The sequence below is a fragment of the Chinchilla lanigera genome, unplaced genomic scaffold (genome assembly GCF_000276665.1).
Source record: "Chinchilla lanigera isolate Chin_1 unplaced genomic scaffold, ChiLan1.0 scaffold00001, whole genome shotgun sequence".
In the NCBI taxonomy this organism is placed as follows: Eukaryota; Metazoa; Chordata; class Mammalia; order Rodentia; family Chinchillidae; genus Chinchilla; species Chinchilla lanigera.
Genome location: NW_004955402.1, coordinates 34,836,419 through 34,851,377, shown reverse-complemented (window position 1 = coordinate 34,851,377; position 14,959 = coordinate 34,836,419). Strand labels below are relative to the sequence as shown.

Sequence of the window (14,959 nt, the reverse complement as noted above, 5' to 3'; positions counted from 1 at the left end):
CCAGATTCTGTATTTTGAGACAGACCCTTGGGAGTCCCTGGTGGATGAATTGGCTGTAAGTTGGGAGAAAGAGAACTCAAGGGTGCCTCCTGGGCCTTTTCTCTTAGCAGGTGCAGCAGGTTTGAGGCGACAGCAGTGGTCAGTTCAGACGTCCAGCTGGAGATGCTGGGCAGATCCGTGGGTGACAGAGTCTGGGGTTTAGGCGAGGCGAGGATGGAGCTTTAGATGCGAGATCCATTGACCCGTAAGTGAGACTTGAGAACTCGTGGCCTCCCTTCTAGATGGACCCAAACTAGATGGAGTGGAGACCAGTTTCTTTCCACAGTCCTGGGTTTCCATTTTTATTTCTTAAGGAAAAATTCAAACAGAATCATGTAGAAAGCCACATATATCTTTGGCTTTCTGCATCCTTTGAGGGATGACCTACCTCTTTTGCTTACTTTACACAAGTGCTATTTCCTTCTCCTCCATGAGAAAACGTTTGTCAGCTACTAAGTAGAATAATAAGCATGTCTTTGCAAATGAGAAATCATTTTTATAAAATGGAAAATGACTCCCCTTTCCCTTTCCATTCCTAGTTTTTAAGTTTTTAACATAAGTTCTGGATTCATAAATTGGGTGACTTGGCATGAAACGTCTTCTTGGGCCATCAGTGAGCCTAGGGACACCTCTTCCCCTAGGTGGCACCCCAGCCTTGTGCTGCCCGGACCCCTTTCAGCAGCGTCTCAGAGGCAGCTTCAGGCAAAGCTAGCCTACCTCAGTCCTGTGCCCTAGGAATGAGGAAAGGAGAGGAAGCAGCAGGAAAGCAACCCAGGGTGGCAGGTGAGGACAGATGTCCCTCCTCCTGGCCAGTGCCCCAATGCCCCCAGCCGCGGACACTGTTCTTTATTTTTCCTCCTTGAAAATGCAGCAGAAGCCAAGCCCAGGAGCCAGGAGTCCAGCAAGACACAGCCTCTGAGCTCCCAGCAGATCCCAGGTCCCCCCTGGGGTGCTGAGCCTCAAAACAAGCAAGGAAAGTCCCCACCCTGGCCCCCGTCAGCTTAGGGGACAGAAGAGAGACGACTAGGGACACAGACTGTGGCAACAGAGCCAATAGGGCAGCAACCAAAGTATCCCCGTGCTGCTGCCTCAGGGAGCCTGGGGATCTTCTCCCTCACCCTGGGCCCTGTGAGGGTCCACAGCTGCCCCAGCCTTCCTCCCGCCAACAGAGTCAGGCCTGCAGGGTGCAGCTCATCTGCCCCTTCTTCCTTGCTGAGACAGCAGCTGGCTGAGGGCCAGGGCCCATGAGGTCTGGGATCTGGGGACTTGGGGAACAGCAAGGGCACACAGGCAGAGCAGAGAGGAGAGGACGTCCTACATGCTCGCCCGCCTTCCCTGTGTGCTGCCCAGCCCTGCCATCGGCGCCACTCACACATCAGTGCCTCTGGTCTGAGGGCCTCGGTGAAGAAAGGCTTGTGACAGCCATAAGACTTTCCAGGAATACAGCCAGTGTGGAAGACAGGGCGCCAACCGTCTGCTCTGCGGCATCTCCTCATCACTCTACCTTGTTCCATTAGGAGCAAAGTCACGGAACAGAGGCTTCCAGAGCCAACCTTTGGCCCAGACTCAGCACAGCCAACACGCAGACACATTCCAGGAGCCTGACTCTGCTGTGGAACACAGGCACTGCGGGAGGAAAGCCCAGGCTTGTGCTTAGAACACACAGTTCCCTGGGAGCCTTTCAGTAGAACAAGATAAAGATGGTGAGGGACATGCCGATACGGAGAGCGAGCTTCGCTGGCTATTTATACACAGATACACACGGACCACATTTCCAGGTTCAAAGAAAAGCAGTCCCCCAGGAACTGAGACCCCTGGTGCAAATGAGACTGATACGCTGTCCGCTGCGCTAAGAGGGCACCATGGTGCGAAGGTGAGGAAACTCAGGTCCCAGACCGGCCTGATGTTTGTACGTAGCCTGACCATGTGACCACTTTCGTAGGTGACAGATATACTTAGATGGGTATGTTTATTACTTTGATTATGGTGATGATTTCAGGGGTGCTTGCATATGCCCAGTCTCAGCAAATTGTGCACATTAAAATATGCAGTTATGGGGGGAGGTTGTTTTTTGTTTTAAGACAAAGTCTCACTCTCTAGTTCAGGCTGGCCTCGAACTTGTAGCTATCCTCTAGCCTCAGCCTCCCAAGTGCTGGGATTACAGGTGGGCATTGCTATACCTGTTAAGAGGTTGATTTGAAGTGGTCTCCTGTTGCCCAAAGAAGTAATTGCAGCCCTCTGAAAGAGCTTGACTTCAGAGAGATACTGCCCGATTTCAGAGATAATAAAAGAAAGAGCATTAGATAATGGAAGAACTAGAGGGGCTCTTAATTTTGTAGTGTCAGAAAGCACTGACATGAGCGGGCACAGTTGCAGTCCCAGCTACTTGAGAGGGTGAGGCAAGAAGATGGCTGGGACCCAGGGGTTTGCGGTCAGCCTGGCCAACAGTGTGGGTCTCCCTTATTAAAAGAAGATTAAAATGGCTTGCCTGTCCCTGAATATACTCAGAAGCCCTGTGGTCTGGAGCAGACAGTGTAGCTGGGAGCTCTGAGAAGGAATTACTTTCTTCATGAGCAGATGCAAGAAAGGAGCTTCTGTGTTTCCCAGTAATTTCCATCAGAGGCCCGCAGAGGTAGCAAAAGCTGAACTGAGAAAAAGACATCATTTGCACAAATGTGTCCTGAGGACCAAGGAACAAGAAGAGGATACTGAAGTCGGTTGCCTGGCCTGCGCCAAGGAGGCATGCGGTGTGGTGAGGAGTATGTACGTGAAACCGTCAGGTTCAGAGACGTCCCCCCTCAGCACCTCCAGAAAGCCATGAAGGTCCCTCTAGCCCTTCCACAACTACACTCAGGCTGGCAGAGTCAACTGCTGCAGGTCTGTGCTGTGTGAGTCAGAGGGGAGGGGTCGGGTCAGGCTGAGAATCCAGGCAGGTGTTTGGGTTTTTGCTTGTGAAAAGGTTTGCGTAGGAGGTGGGCTCTGAGATGGACTTCCAAGGATTAATACACCTCCTGATGCCCAACGTCCAAGGCCGGTGCCCAAGGCTGCGCTAGCTCTGGGTGAGGGGCTCGTTCTGAGTCATCCCCCACTGCCCTTAGATGTCCTCTAGGGGGTGCTCCCAGGGTACCCCATCTGCACAGTGTGTGGACAGCACAGGTTTCAGCGGCCACCACCTCCCCACTCTAGGCCAGGGCAAGCGCCCATTGACTTGTCCCCTACCTGCTACCTGGCTGAGAGCCTGCTCTAAGAAGATCCAGGGGATTAGGCAGAACTTTCCCAAACACATAGGCCCGGGAGTGGAGGGTCCAGTGCCCCCAACAGGCTCCCAGCTTTACAAGGATCTTTCCTCTACCACAACACCAAACCCAGAGCTTCTAGTTCCAGCCTCACTCCCCGCATACACAGTGAGCTTCAAGTAACAACACTGTGTAATGTAACAACCACTGTTAATTCCTATCATTTGGTTTTGAAACCTTGTATCATTTTTATTGTTTTTGTGTTGTTTCATTTTTGTTTATGTTATTTTGTTATTGTTTTTTTTTATTCTCTTTAAAATAAAAAAAGGAGAAGGCAGTCAAGGCTGCGTGTTGGGCTAATTATGGAGGAGGGGAAAATGAGCAGGGCTGCAGAGGCTGTGACTGACAAGGAGGAATCTTAGAGACCCCCTGCACTGTCCCCACAGAACCCTATCACAGGAGCGGGGCGTTAACAGCTGAGCAGGCCGAGAAAGGAAGTGCTGGGCTACGCAGGCAGGAGGCAGGTGGTCTCCCTCGGTGCCTGGACGGCACATCAGAGGTGAGCCCCACACTGGGTGGTGCTTTGTCTCTGTTCATTGTTTTGTGAACTCTCAAAGCCCATCTGCTGACTTCCCAGGATGCTTTTCACAGCTAAGCAAAATGAGCGGAAATGGAACGGAGAGATTCCTAAGTGGGATTTGAAGTTCCTCCCCACTACAGCCTCCCAAGACCCTGCTCCAGGATGGTTCAACTCCATCACCCCTCTCCCAACACACTCAACTTCCTCCTCCACACTCCTGTGCATCCTTTGCTCTTCCCAGAAGTCAAGCTAAGCCAACTTCTGCCAGGCCCAGGAAAGGCTGGGTCACTGGCTTCCTCTCCTCCCTGGGGTCATTAACTCAGATCCTATCACAGTCACCACTGCAGATCCCTGAGGAGCTATGTGAACAGCCTCCCACTGCAGCCACCAGGGCCCAGAACAGAATAAAGTGAGCCCTTGGTGACCGAGGGAAGAGGTAGGGAGATGTGAGGAACATCAGTCCTGGGTGAGGACCAGGAAAGGAAACACTGGCCTTGGGTTTCCTTGATGGGCATGGAGGGGAAGTGGAGCCAACGAAAGGGAGGTGGAAAACGGCTGAAGAGAGCAGGAAGGGGGGCAGCAAGGAGCTGTCCTGCAAAAGCGGGGGCAGAGGAGGGCTCTCAGGAAACACCCCTAGCCTTCAGCATCCTGGGAGAGGGCACCCTCTCCACTCACCTGGCTCTCCCTCTGCTGTCCCTGGAAGCAACAGAAACCTGGCTCAGAGACCCTTGGGTGTAGCAGCACCCTGTAGAGTGCAGGGACCTGGCCAGGCCACCCACTTGTGGCCTGCAGAGGCCTTGTCTGTTCTGTGTGAGACAGTTCAGGTCCCATCCCGGGCCTTCTGCCTTTCTCCTCGCATCAGCTTTCCTGGGTCTTTTGACCAGGCCCCTGGGGGAGGGTGCTGTGACAGGTCACAAGGAGGTGGGGGAGAGAGCTGAATGGAGGCTGGCCACTGGGCTTTGGGGCTGTTGCTCTAGGAAGCCTGAGTCTGCTCTCTGCCCTCTGCCTGCTCCCCACCCAGGGAGGGTCCAGCAGGGCAGGGCTCAGGGCAGCTGCCAGGTCCTGGACCCTCTCTGTCCCTTGCTGCTTGAGCCACGGCGACTGGGCTTCAGGCACGATGGCTGTCACCTTAATCATCTCTTATTTTCAGTCCTTGTGGGGCTCCTTGCTGTCTCATTGACCAAGTGGCTTCTAGCACAAAGAATCAGAAAAACTTAGAGTTAGGTAAAGTGAGTGACCCCTGAGGCCTTAAAGCATGGTTGGTAGGCCTCAGTTTGCCCATGAGGGGCTCCCACCTCCACCCATAGGGTTGAGCTTCCACTGAGAGTAACTGCAGGGTCAGAACTTGCAAGCTGGCCTCCTGACTCCAAACATCCTGCCATCCTGCCTTCCGATCTCAGTGTGCCGTCCAGGCTCCCACAGGGGCCCTTCCAGCCACATCTGTCCTCTTGGGCATCCCACCACTGGCTTTGTATAATCCATCAGCATTTATCCACCTAGTGTCCATTTAGCCCAGGCCAAAGCTGTAGTAATAATGTGCCACACCTTTACCCTGCCTTGGGTACTGAGGATAAGTTTGGAGGCCTGTCTTGTTTTTCTCTAAGACAAAATACCCAACATCCAAAATTAAGGAAGGAAAGGTTTTATTTTTTTGTTTTTTTTTTTCTTCTGGTACTGGGAATTGAACTCACAACCTCGCACTTGCCAGGCAGGCACTGTACCGCCGAGCTAAATCCCCAGCCCCAAGGAAGGAAAGGTTTATTTAGCTCAGTTTGTCGAGGTTTCAGTCCATAATTTGCTGGCTCCAGCGCAGGGTGGCATGGCACAGGGGCAACAGTTAAAGGCAGCAGAAGACAGCGAAAGCAGCAAGAGCAAGAAGAGGGGAGAACAAGCCCCTTTTCCTCCTTTATACTGTAAGCAGGCTACCCCTCCCCAGGATGGGTGTAGCACTCACACCATCTCCCTGCATGCCTCTTGCACAGGATGAGGATGTTTACAAAGTGAGGACCCTGGCTCCCGCTAAGTTAAACTTCTAAACTTCTCAAGCTGACACAGTGTATCAACCATTACAAGGCCCAATGGCTTTCATCCAAACATTCTAACAACAGAACTCTGGGCACTCGGACAAGAATATTCTGATCACCCTGGGGTGCCTTCCGATCCTTCTGCCTTGTTCAGGGTGGTTCTGGTAGCCAGATTCCACAGAAGGAGCTCTCCCAACTCACCCTTCTATGTGCTACTGGGCTACAAGACAGTAAAGAGCTCCAAGAATGAAGGGTGGCAGGGTGTGTGTGTGTGTGTGTGTGTGTGTGTGAAGGCGCCTATCTGGCCTGTGTGTGTGTGTGTGTGTGTGTGTGTGTGTGTGTGTGTGCGCCAAGGCACCTATCTGGCCTGTTTGCTCTCTGGCCTGTGCTGTCCAGGCCAGCACAGATTACCTGAACCAGCCAGCTTGAGGCGTAGTGAGAGCAGCTGGAACGTTAGGGTAAGCCCTGGCCCTGTGCTATTTACCCTCTATTGTTTCCCCACCACACTGCACCCAAATTCCTAGAGAGGCACCTCCTTCACCACCCCTAGAGACTGACACCAACATCCCAGAAAGGCACCGGACAAGGAAGCAGCCATACACACAACAGAAAAGAAAAAGCAGATTTGCATAGAACCAATAGCCAATATTTATGGAAAACTTGATCTGGCAGGCTCTCTGCAAAGCTCTCCAAAAACACATGAGGTAGGAACTATTATCATCCCCCTTTCAGACAAGGACCATGAGACAGAGATTAGGAGGGACTTGCCCAACCTTGCACAGCTTGCTTGTCCCTGGTGCTGGTGGGATTTGAACAGGATAGCAGCCCAACTCAGAGCTTTCCCTACCGCAGACCACACACCTGGCATAGGGACCCCACCTGACCCTTTAGCCTGCCTCCATCCTGGCCTCTCAAGTGCTCTCCCAGGACACTTCCATAGCCAGAGGCGGTCTGCACAGTTGCTGGGCCCCTCCCCACTCCCAGCTGCATCTCTGCCCAGACCGGTGCTCATTCCCACTGGAAGCCATCATGTGCGCATTGATACCCAAGGCTGGCCGGAGGCTGAATCCAAACAAGCTGGACTGTCTCTGGTAATCAAATTTTTGTACATGTGACCCACACTGCAACCCTACTTCCTGTGACACCTATTTCTTGTGTCAGTCCACAGGCTGACATGAGGGTTGGGGTTTCATGGTGAAATAAATTTGACAATACCAGCTTAAAATTGTTCAAGTTTCTTAACTGTGGGTCTTCTCTGAGCTTTTCAAAAGCTAAATATTCCCTCATCATATGTAAGAAGATGAGTTAATATGCAAATGTGGCAGCTTCCCTAATGAAGGTGACTTGGGGACAGACCCTTTAACACTAAGTGTCTCAGGGAAATCCACTTAGAGAAACTCTGCCCGGGGCCCTGTGCCAACATAATTCCTTCCACCCAACACAGAGTCCATAAATCATTGTGCATGTGTAGTACTAGGAAGAAGCATTGCAAGATGGCTACGACCTTTCAAGTTCACAGTATTATAGACAGCTAAGTTAGGTAGAAATATTACAGACAGTCAGATAGGGTTAGGCCCTTGGGGAAGACAGTGCAGATGATAAGAACACATTACAACTGTGGGTGGAGGCCCATTCACTGAAGGCCAGGCCTCAAAACAAAGATGGAATGACTACACCTACATACTTGCCCAAGGGATAAATAATAATGATTGATATTCTAAAAAGGTATCAGTTACCCACATGGGGGCAAGACCTCCTTGACCCATCCTTTCCAGGAAAGGTCCTTGTTCTTTCAATGTACACCTGCTATGTGACGTGCTTTGCCATTGGATCAGTATTACCTAAGTGACTATACTTGTAATCTTATTGGTTGATCATAGTTTTATCCCACCTTATACCCACCTCATGATTTCGTACCCACTATGTGATTTTGCTCTATCAAGCTTCCCTTGTAAGTGGAGTCTGCAGCAACCCACTTTCCGGGTCCCCTTCTGTCTCTCTTAGGGAGGGGTTGTCTTTCCCTCAATAAAATTTCCTACTCTTAACCTCTACTGTTCCTCAGAATTCACTGTTTGATTTTGGGGAAGATGAACTTGGCATATCAGACATCTCGCAGGTTGGGAGTTATAATATTTTCCCAGTATCATTTGAAGGTCCTGATATCATTCCTACAACAACAGCATTGCATTCTCAGGTTGGGATTCACTCAACCCAATCTCTTACCACCTTCTCCCCAGAGTTAATCAATTTCAACTGTGTACAGCTTGTGGGCAATTTACATCCTAGAAAGCCATCCCAGATCTGCCAGCAGAACAAAGAGGAAATGTCAGGTTTCTGGATACTCAAGAGGCTATATCATCCCTTGGGAAATTCTGAGTTGATTTTTAATGGAACTGGGTAGTAGCTATAAAAGCACTGGCTTAATGCCACCTATACCTGGGTAATGAGATAACAGCATACACTGTGCAGTGTGCAGAATACCTTCATAGCCATTTCTTTATTTGATTTTCACAATAATGCTGTATGGGGATTAAGACCAATATTGCTGCCCTCTGTGACCTTAGAAACTGAGGCCCAGAGAGGGTAAGTGATCTCGCCAAAGTCACACAACTACTGGTGGGTCCAGCTGGGAGTGTGAAGATTGAAAATACATGCCACTTATTGGGAAAAATCTGTAACGGTAAACCTTCAGACACACCCTGGCTAAACCATTAAACTCAGGAAAAACATACTTTTTTCACATTCAAGACAAAAAAAAGTACTTACAGGGAGAAAAACGTAGGTTTCAGATGTCTTTCCAGGAACCATCAGTTCCAGAACAAAGAAAAATACCTAAAGGAAAAAGAGGATGATCTAAGTGACACTATTTGTGCCCAGATTTTGCAGTCTGGAGTCTCCTTCTGGAAGTGGTTTCTAGGTTCTTTCTGTTTTAAGCAAAGAAATGGTCAAGTCAAGCACAAACAGTAGCAAAGTTTTAGTAAAGGTAGGAAAAGAAACAGGCTCAGCAGAGTGAGTCTGGGCCAAGTAAAATTAGGAGTAGGAATATACACTACAGCTTGAGGGTGGGCTACACGGGAGAGTGAACACAGTGGCTAAAAACTCCACGCAGACTGTCCTTTTTCTACCATCACTCCTCAGGATGAGGTCAGGTCCAGGCATCCTATCGAAAACCTGCTCAAGTTCTTGCAAGAAGTTGATGTGCAGGACTTTTGGGATGTTTCTGTGAATGTGTCCTGGGATTTTGTAATTAACAGGTCACACCTACTTCCCCAGCCAGTTCTGCCGTGCCCTAATATCCTGTCTCATATCCAGGCAAGATGAAGGCGAAGCAGAAAGGGAAAAGCTTACATTTCCAGGGATGAAAGGACTCAGTAAATACAGCATTCTATGAACTCTTTTCAGAACTCTGCTGGATGATGGGTGACATCTTGCTAACTACAGGATGATTAAAATCAAATATCCTGTTCCTCTGAGGCCATAGATATAGGTGTGGTAGTGCAGAAAATAGTTTATTTACTCAGCTTATACCTACCTAGTGGAAGGGCCTGAGATAGAGTGGGGTGACCAGCCATACTGATAAAAATTAAGAATAGACAGTGAACTAGGACTTTGGACAAAAAAGAATTTCCTCAGGGAACATGAGGGGCGGGGTGCAGGCAGACCACTCCCTCTAAAGGGAGTTTCGGCTGCTTTTTACAAAACTCCTGTGGTTTGAGGAATTTAAATATATTGAACTTCCTCAGGCAGCATAAAATGCAGCCCACTCTCTACTAATGGGAGGTTACCCCTTAATAAGTTCCTGAACTTTGAGGCAGTTATGCAAAATAACCAGTTTTTCTGCTAAGATCCCAGATTCCTGTAAACCCTACATGTTGAAGAACTAGGTGAAAAACCTGAGTCCTAATTGGTCATCCCGTCTATATGGAAACACATTTTTAAAATTTCACAATGAACCCATCTTTTCAAGTTCTTTTAAATTTGGTGGCATCTTCTAAGAATTTATTTCCCTTGTTGAGAGGTACAATGATCTGAAACACAGTTTGACCTAAGCTTTTGTTCCTGTTAAATTCATTTAAAATTGAATGTAATATGCAGCTTTTTAAATGCTTCATATAGTATGATACTATCTTTACATAACTGTTTTCATCTGTTTCACTGTCTCTTTTTCTCTTCTTCTGTCCTCTAAATCTTTCTTTCTGTGTGTGGAGAAATGTCCAGAATGATGATATTTTTAGGTAGTAGAATTTTGGTGATTTATTGCCTTCTTCTGAGTTGCATAGATTTTCTGAATTGCATAAATTTTTATAATAAGCAAATGTATTAATTAATAATATAATATAAACATTTATATTAATCTAAATGACATACCTAAAGAAAATAAAAGATGAACAAAAGGAAATGAAACAGATGTACTTCAAAGAGAAAGCAGGAATTTATTTTATTTTTATTTTTTGGTACCAGGAATCGAACTTAGGACCTTGCACTTGCCAGGCAGGCACTTGTGCCACTGAGCTATATCCCCAGCCCTGCCAAAGTGGAATTTAAAGTCAAAGTATTAATCAAGGTTATAAGACCTATCATAGATAAAATGTATGGTGTAATGCACATTGTGGAAAAAAGTCTATAAATTTTGATATTCCAAATAATAAAGAGGAATAAAACAAAAACTAAATACGCAAGGACTCAAAATGTGCACAACACATAACTTAATGAAATACCTTAATATATCTATTTCTGAACTTGAAAGCTTTAGTAAAACAAAAATAAATTACATAGAGCATCCAAAGTTTATAATCTTCTAATTGGCACATGCATAGAATTCAATGCCTTAGGGCTGGGGATTTTGCTCAGTGGCACAGCGCCTGCCTGGCAAGCTCAAGGTCATGAGTTTGATTCTCGGTACCAGAAAAAAACCAAAAAACCAAAAAACAAACAAACAAACAAACAAAAAAGAATTCAATGCCTTAGAAAAGAAAAATAAACATTATTTTTATTTGGGCCTTGGGATTTTTGCAAAAATTGATCATATGTTTGGCTCAAAGAAAATATCAATAAACTGTAAAAGGTGAAAATGTTCAAGCAAAATTTCCTGAGCATAAGCCAAGACAAGTAAAAATACATCATAAAAGTATACCTTTTGTCTTAACTACTTAGAATTTAAAAATAGTGTCTGAACAACTCCCCAAATTGCCTAGAAAACAATAAAGATGAGATAAATATGAATGTATAAGTAACTGAAAGGAAAAAGCAGGGTAATGGAGGACTCATCTAACTACTTTTGGTTATTTGAAAGAGCCATCAGTTTCTGGCTCACACCTTTAATCCCAGTACTCTGGGAAGCTGAGGCAGGAGTATCACAAGTTCAAGCCAGGCAGGGCAACATAGTGACCTTGTTTCAAAATAAAAAAGTTTTAAAAAGGACTGGGAATGTAGCTCAGTGCAAAAGCCTTTGCTTTAATCCTTAGTACAATCAGTCACTCAATCAGTCAGTCAGTCTGCATTATGATCAGCTGTTCTAGACCTGGTCCAGCTTTTGGCCTCCTATGTGCAGGTCATTTCTTCCTCTGCGCCTCAGGTGGTCATTGCCAAAGTAAGAGATGCAATAAGATGATCTCTAAGGCCGCTCCTGCTCTAGTTCATTTGGTTCATACAATATCGTTTCAATATTCCAATCTGTCACCTAGGTGTTCACATTTAGAGATTTGATATAAAAATCCCATATCTGCCTTCTTTTTAAAACCAGAGGATGAAGCAACCTGGGGTCTGTGTGGAGCAGAAAGTCTCTTTAGAAGGTTGCCAGAGTCCTTGTCCACCAACTTCCCTCAGGCCCACCTGGACTGAGGGGTTTCTAGCTTCTGAGCAGAAGAAAGGGCCATGCAACATAAGTTGTCATCCTCTGCCACCTTCTCCACTAAAAACTCAAGGGTCACTTTTTTTTCAGTCTTCTCCCTCAGAGTGAATTTTGGGTCCAGAGAGAAGAAATTTTAACTTTGATTTTTGTTCTTCATAACAATGTCTGTGCAGACACATTTAAATAAAAGCTCAACTGTTTCTAAGAAAACCGAGTGAAAAGTCCAGGAAACCTCCGCCAACCATCCCCACCCCAGGACACACACATGCTTGTCATATGCTTCGGTCACTTGCCCATGGATACCCCCAGGGGGAATTTTGGGGTGGCTGGATGGGAGGACACCACCTGCTAGACAATTTACTATGGCTTGGCTGACTTTCTCTTTCATTCTCAAAAGAAAGAGAAAAAGAGTCACACTATACAGGAGAGTGGGAGGGATGGATAAATGCTCCAGAAAGGGAAAAAAATATATAGAAACTACACATAAACAAGTTGGTTTTTGCCTTCTTAGGGCAGCTCAGTCCAGGAAGTTTCTCCAGACTCTGAAGGTGGTTGCTGTTTGTATTAACGAGTGACCTTTCTCAGTAGGTAAAACATCCTTCGCGCTACCCTTACTTCTTCCCACTGGGAATGTGTCCTGAAAATGCAGCTCAGCGCAAGAACGCCTCCATCCTGATACCCAGAGGGAAGGGAGGCTACCAACAAGTTACTGTGTGAGAATGAACTAGGGACAGGCTGGTCTCTCAACTTAATAACAATATATCCACAAATCCCACCATCAGAGAGAACTACGGTAACCATCTTCATCTTCCTTATATGTATATATCGTACAGATCTGACTGTACACTATGTGTGATTACAGGTGAATGGAATCACACCGCTCCATCTGTTTCTCCACTCAGCAATATGGGTTGATGTGTCTCCACAGGAAGAAACTGAGATCTGCAGAAATGGTGGTACTGAGCCCAGGCACAAAGCCAATCATTAGCTTCCTGATTAGTTGTATCAGCTTACAGGCCTACCAACTGGCTGTGACAGTGTCTAACTTTTCTAGTCCTTGTCTACATGAGGATTTAGCATTCTTTTTTTATCTTTGCCAAAAAAAATTTTTTTTTGTATTTTTGAGACAGTGTTTCACTGTCTGGGTTTCACTGTCAAGCCTGGCCTTGAAAGCTCTTTGTAGCCCAGACTGGCCTTGAACTTGCAGGAGTTCTCCTGCCTCAGCCTCTCAAGTGCTGGAGTTACAGGGAGTGCCACTGCACCAGGCTATCTTTGCCAATTTAAAACCATTGAAATAAATTTTAAAGTTTAAATTTAAAGAAGTTTCATATTTCTCTGATTCACATAAGTTGGGATATTTTTATCTTTTCTTACTGAGTGTAAGTTGTGTTTCTTCTTTCCTAACTTAACATTTCTGTCCTCAGTCAACTTATCTAAGGGAGAACCCACCTAATTCTTAGTGAAGAGTAAAGTGCTCATTTTATAATGGGAATATTAATGTTGTCTTTTTTAGTTTTTGCAAAATTTATCTCAGTTTGTGCTTGGTATTTCCATTGGGGTTTTGGTGATTCGGTAATTTTGGTGACTGGGTGTTTATCTGTTTTGAAACAATTCTGCGTTTTTAATTGCCATTGGACAAATCTTCAGTCTGCCTCTTTATAAAAAGGAGGGCAAATGTATGTTAGCAGATGGAGGGGAGCTGAGGAGGGCTGGGCAGGAGGATCCATGACAGGAGGCTTGTGGGAACGGAGCTCACCTGTGCACCCTGACTGGTAACCTGAGCCCCAGCCCAGTACCCGTTGGCAGTGGTGAACAATGGGCAGCCTCTGTTCTCGGTGAAATGGAGTTCTAGGAAGGGCCAATGAAGGGGAAAATGAATGAAGTGGTGAATATGTACGTGCTAAATATGGGTCTGAGATCATTTCTTTCTTGACGGTCACAGTCTTCAGGGTTTGGAGCAAAAGATAAAATCTTCAGGTTTGAGCACAATGATGTAATCACTTGTAATCCTAGCTACTTGGAAGGTGGAGGCAGGAGTCAGCCTGAGCAATTTAGTGAGACTGTCTAAAAGTGAAAATTTTTAAAGAGCTAGGGATGGAGCTTAATGGTAGAGTGCTTGTCTCATATGTGTGAGAACGTGGGCCCAAGCTCCAGTATTATAAAGGAAAAGCTTCAGGTAAATGAACTCTCTCTTTCTCTCTCTCTTTTTTTCTAAAAAGAAAAAAAAAGTTTGGGACTATACCTGGGCAAAAGGGCCTGACAAAACCTGTTTGCTCCTCTTACCTATCTATTCTAGCAATCCCATAGGAACACATCTATTTTGAATATCACATAAGAACGAAAAAGAATGGTTAATAAGAAAAATGCCAGGAAGTAATGACCATGTCCCATAAGGAGGACAGCCAAGTTCTCTCTAGCTAGATGGGACATGAATGAACTCTCCTTAGGAGGCAGCTTGGTATTTCTGAAGACTCCAACTGCTAAGGAGTGGGGAATCCTGACAGAACAGCCTGTGTTTGAGCTGTTTCATTGAATCATGGTGTTATACGTAAAAGAGCCTGCAAAAGAAGTCATTCTTGGTTGAGGAAAAGGTGCAGAAGGTCAGGGCCATGGAGAAAGCCTTAACTTCACCAGCCCAGGCCCCAAATAACAGAGCCAACCTGCATGCTGGAACACTGTATTGGGCTGGTGTTTTCTCAGATGTACTAGTTTTCTATTGCAGTGCACAATTTCCATCAACTGAGTGTTTGAAACAGCACCCACATGTTTTCTGTGGCTCAGAATTCTGGGGACAGCTTAATTCTTCTGCTCAGGGCCTGGCAAGACAATCAAGTTTTCTGCAGGGTGTGCTCCAGGCTCATGGGAGGCCAGGGACCTCCACGACTCTTGGCAGAATGCAGTCTATGGTTGTATGACTGAGGCCTTTGGCTTCTAGAAGCCTCCAGCAGCTCTTTGCCCTGCGTCCAGCTCCATAGGCAGCTTACAGCATGGCAGCTTACTGCTTCAGTGCGGCGGGAGACTCTCAAGCACATGTTAGCAAGACACAGCTACATACATGTGTGCACATTGTGCCATTCATCTCTCTAACCATGGAAGTGCATCCTGTAGTCTTTGCCATGTTCTGCTGGTTAGGAGCAACTGACAGGCTCTGCCTATGCGCAAAGGGAAAAGGCTACCCAGAGCCTGGACATGGGACCCACACCTGTCTGTCCATCACACCAGACATATA

General features: G+C 46.6%; 1 long non-coding RNA gene across 1 annotated transcript in view; it reads right to left on the bottom strand.

The window, feature by feature from the left end:
- Positions 1-14,959, bottom strand: part of LOC106147790 — a 30,690-nt gene that overhangs the window by 11,774 nt on the left and 3,957 nt on the right. The window contains exon 2 of the long non-coding RNA XR_001232757.1: positions 8,646-8,711. This is a non-coding gene — a long non-coding RNA (uncharacterized LOC106147790). The remainder of the gene's footprint in view (positions 1-8,645; positions 8,712-14,959) is intronic.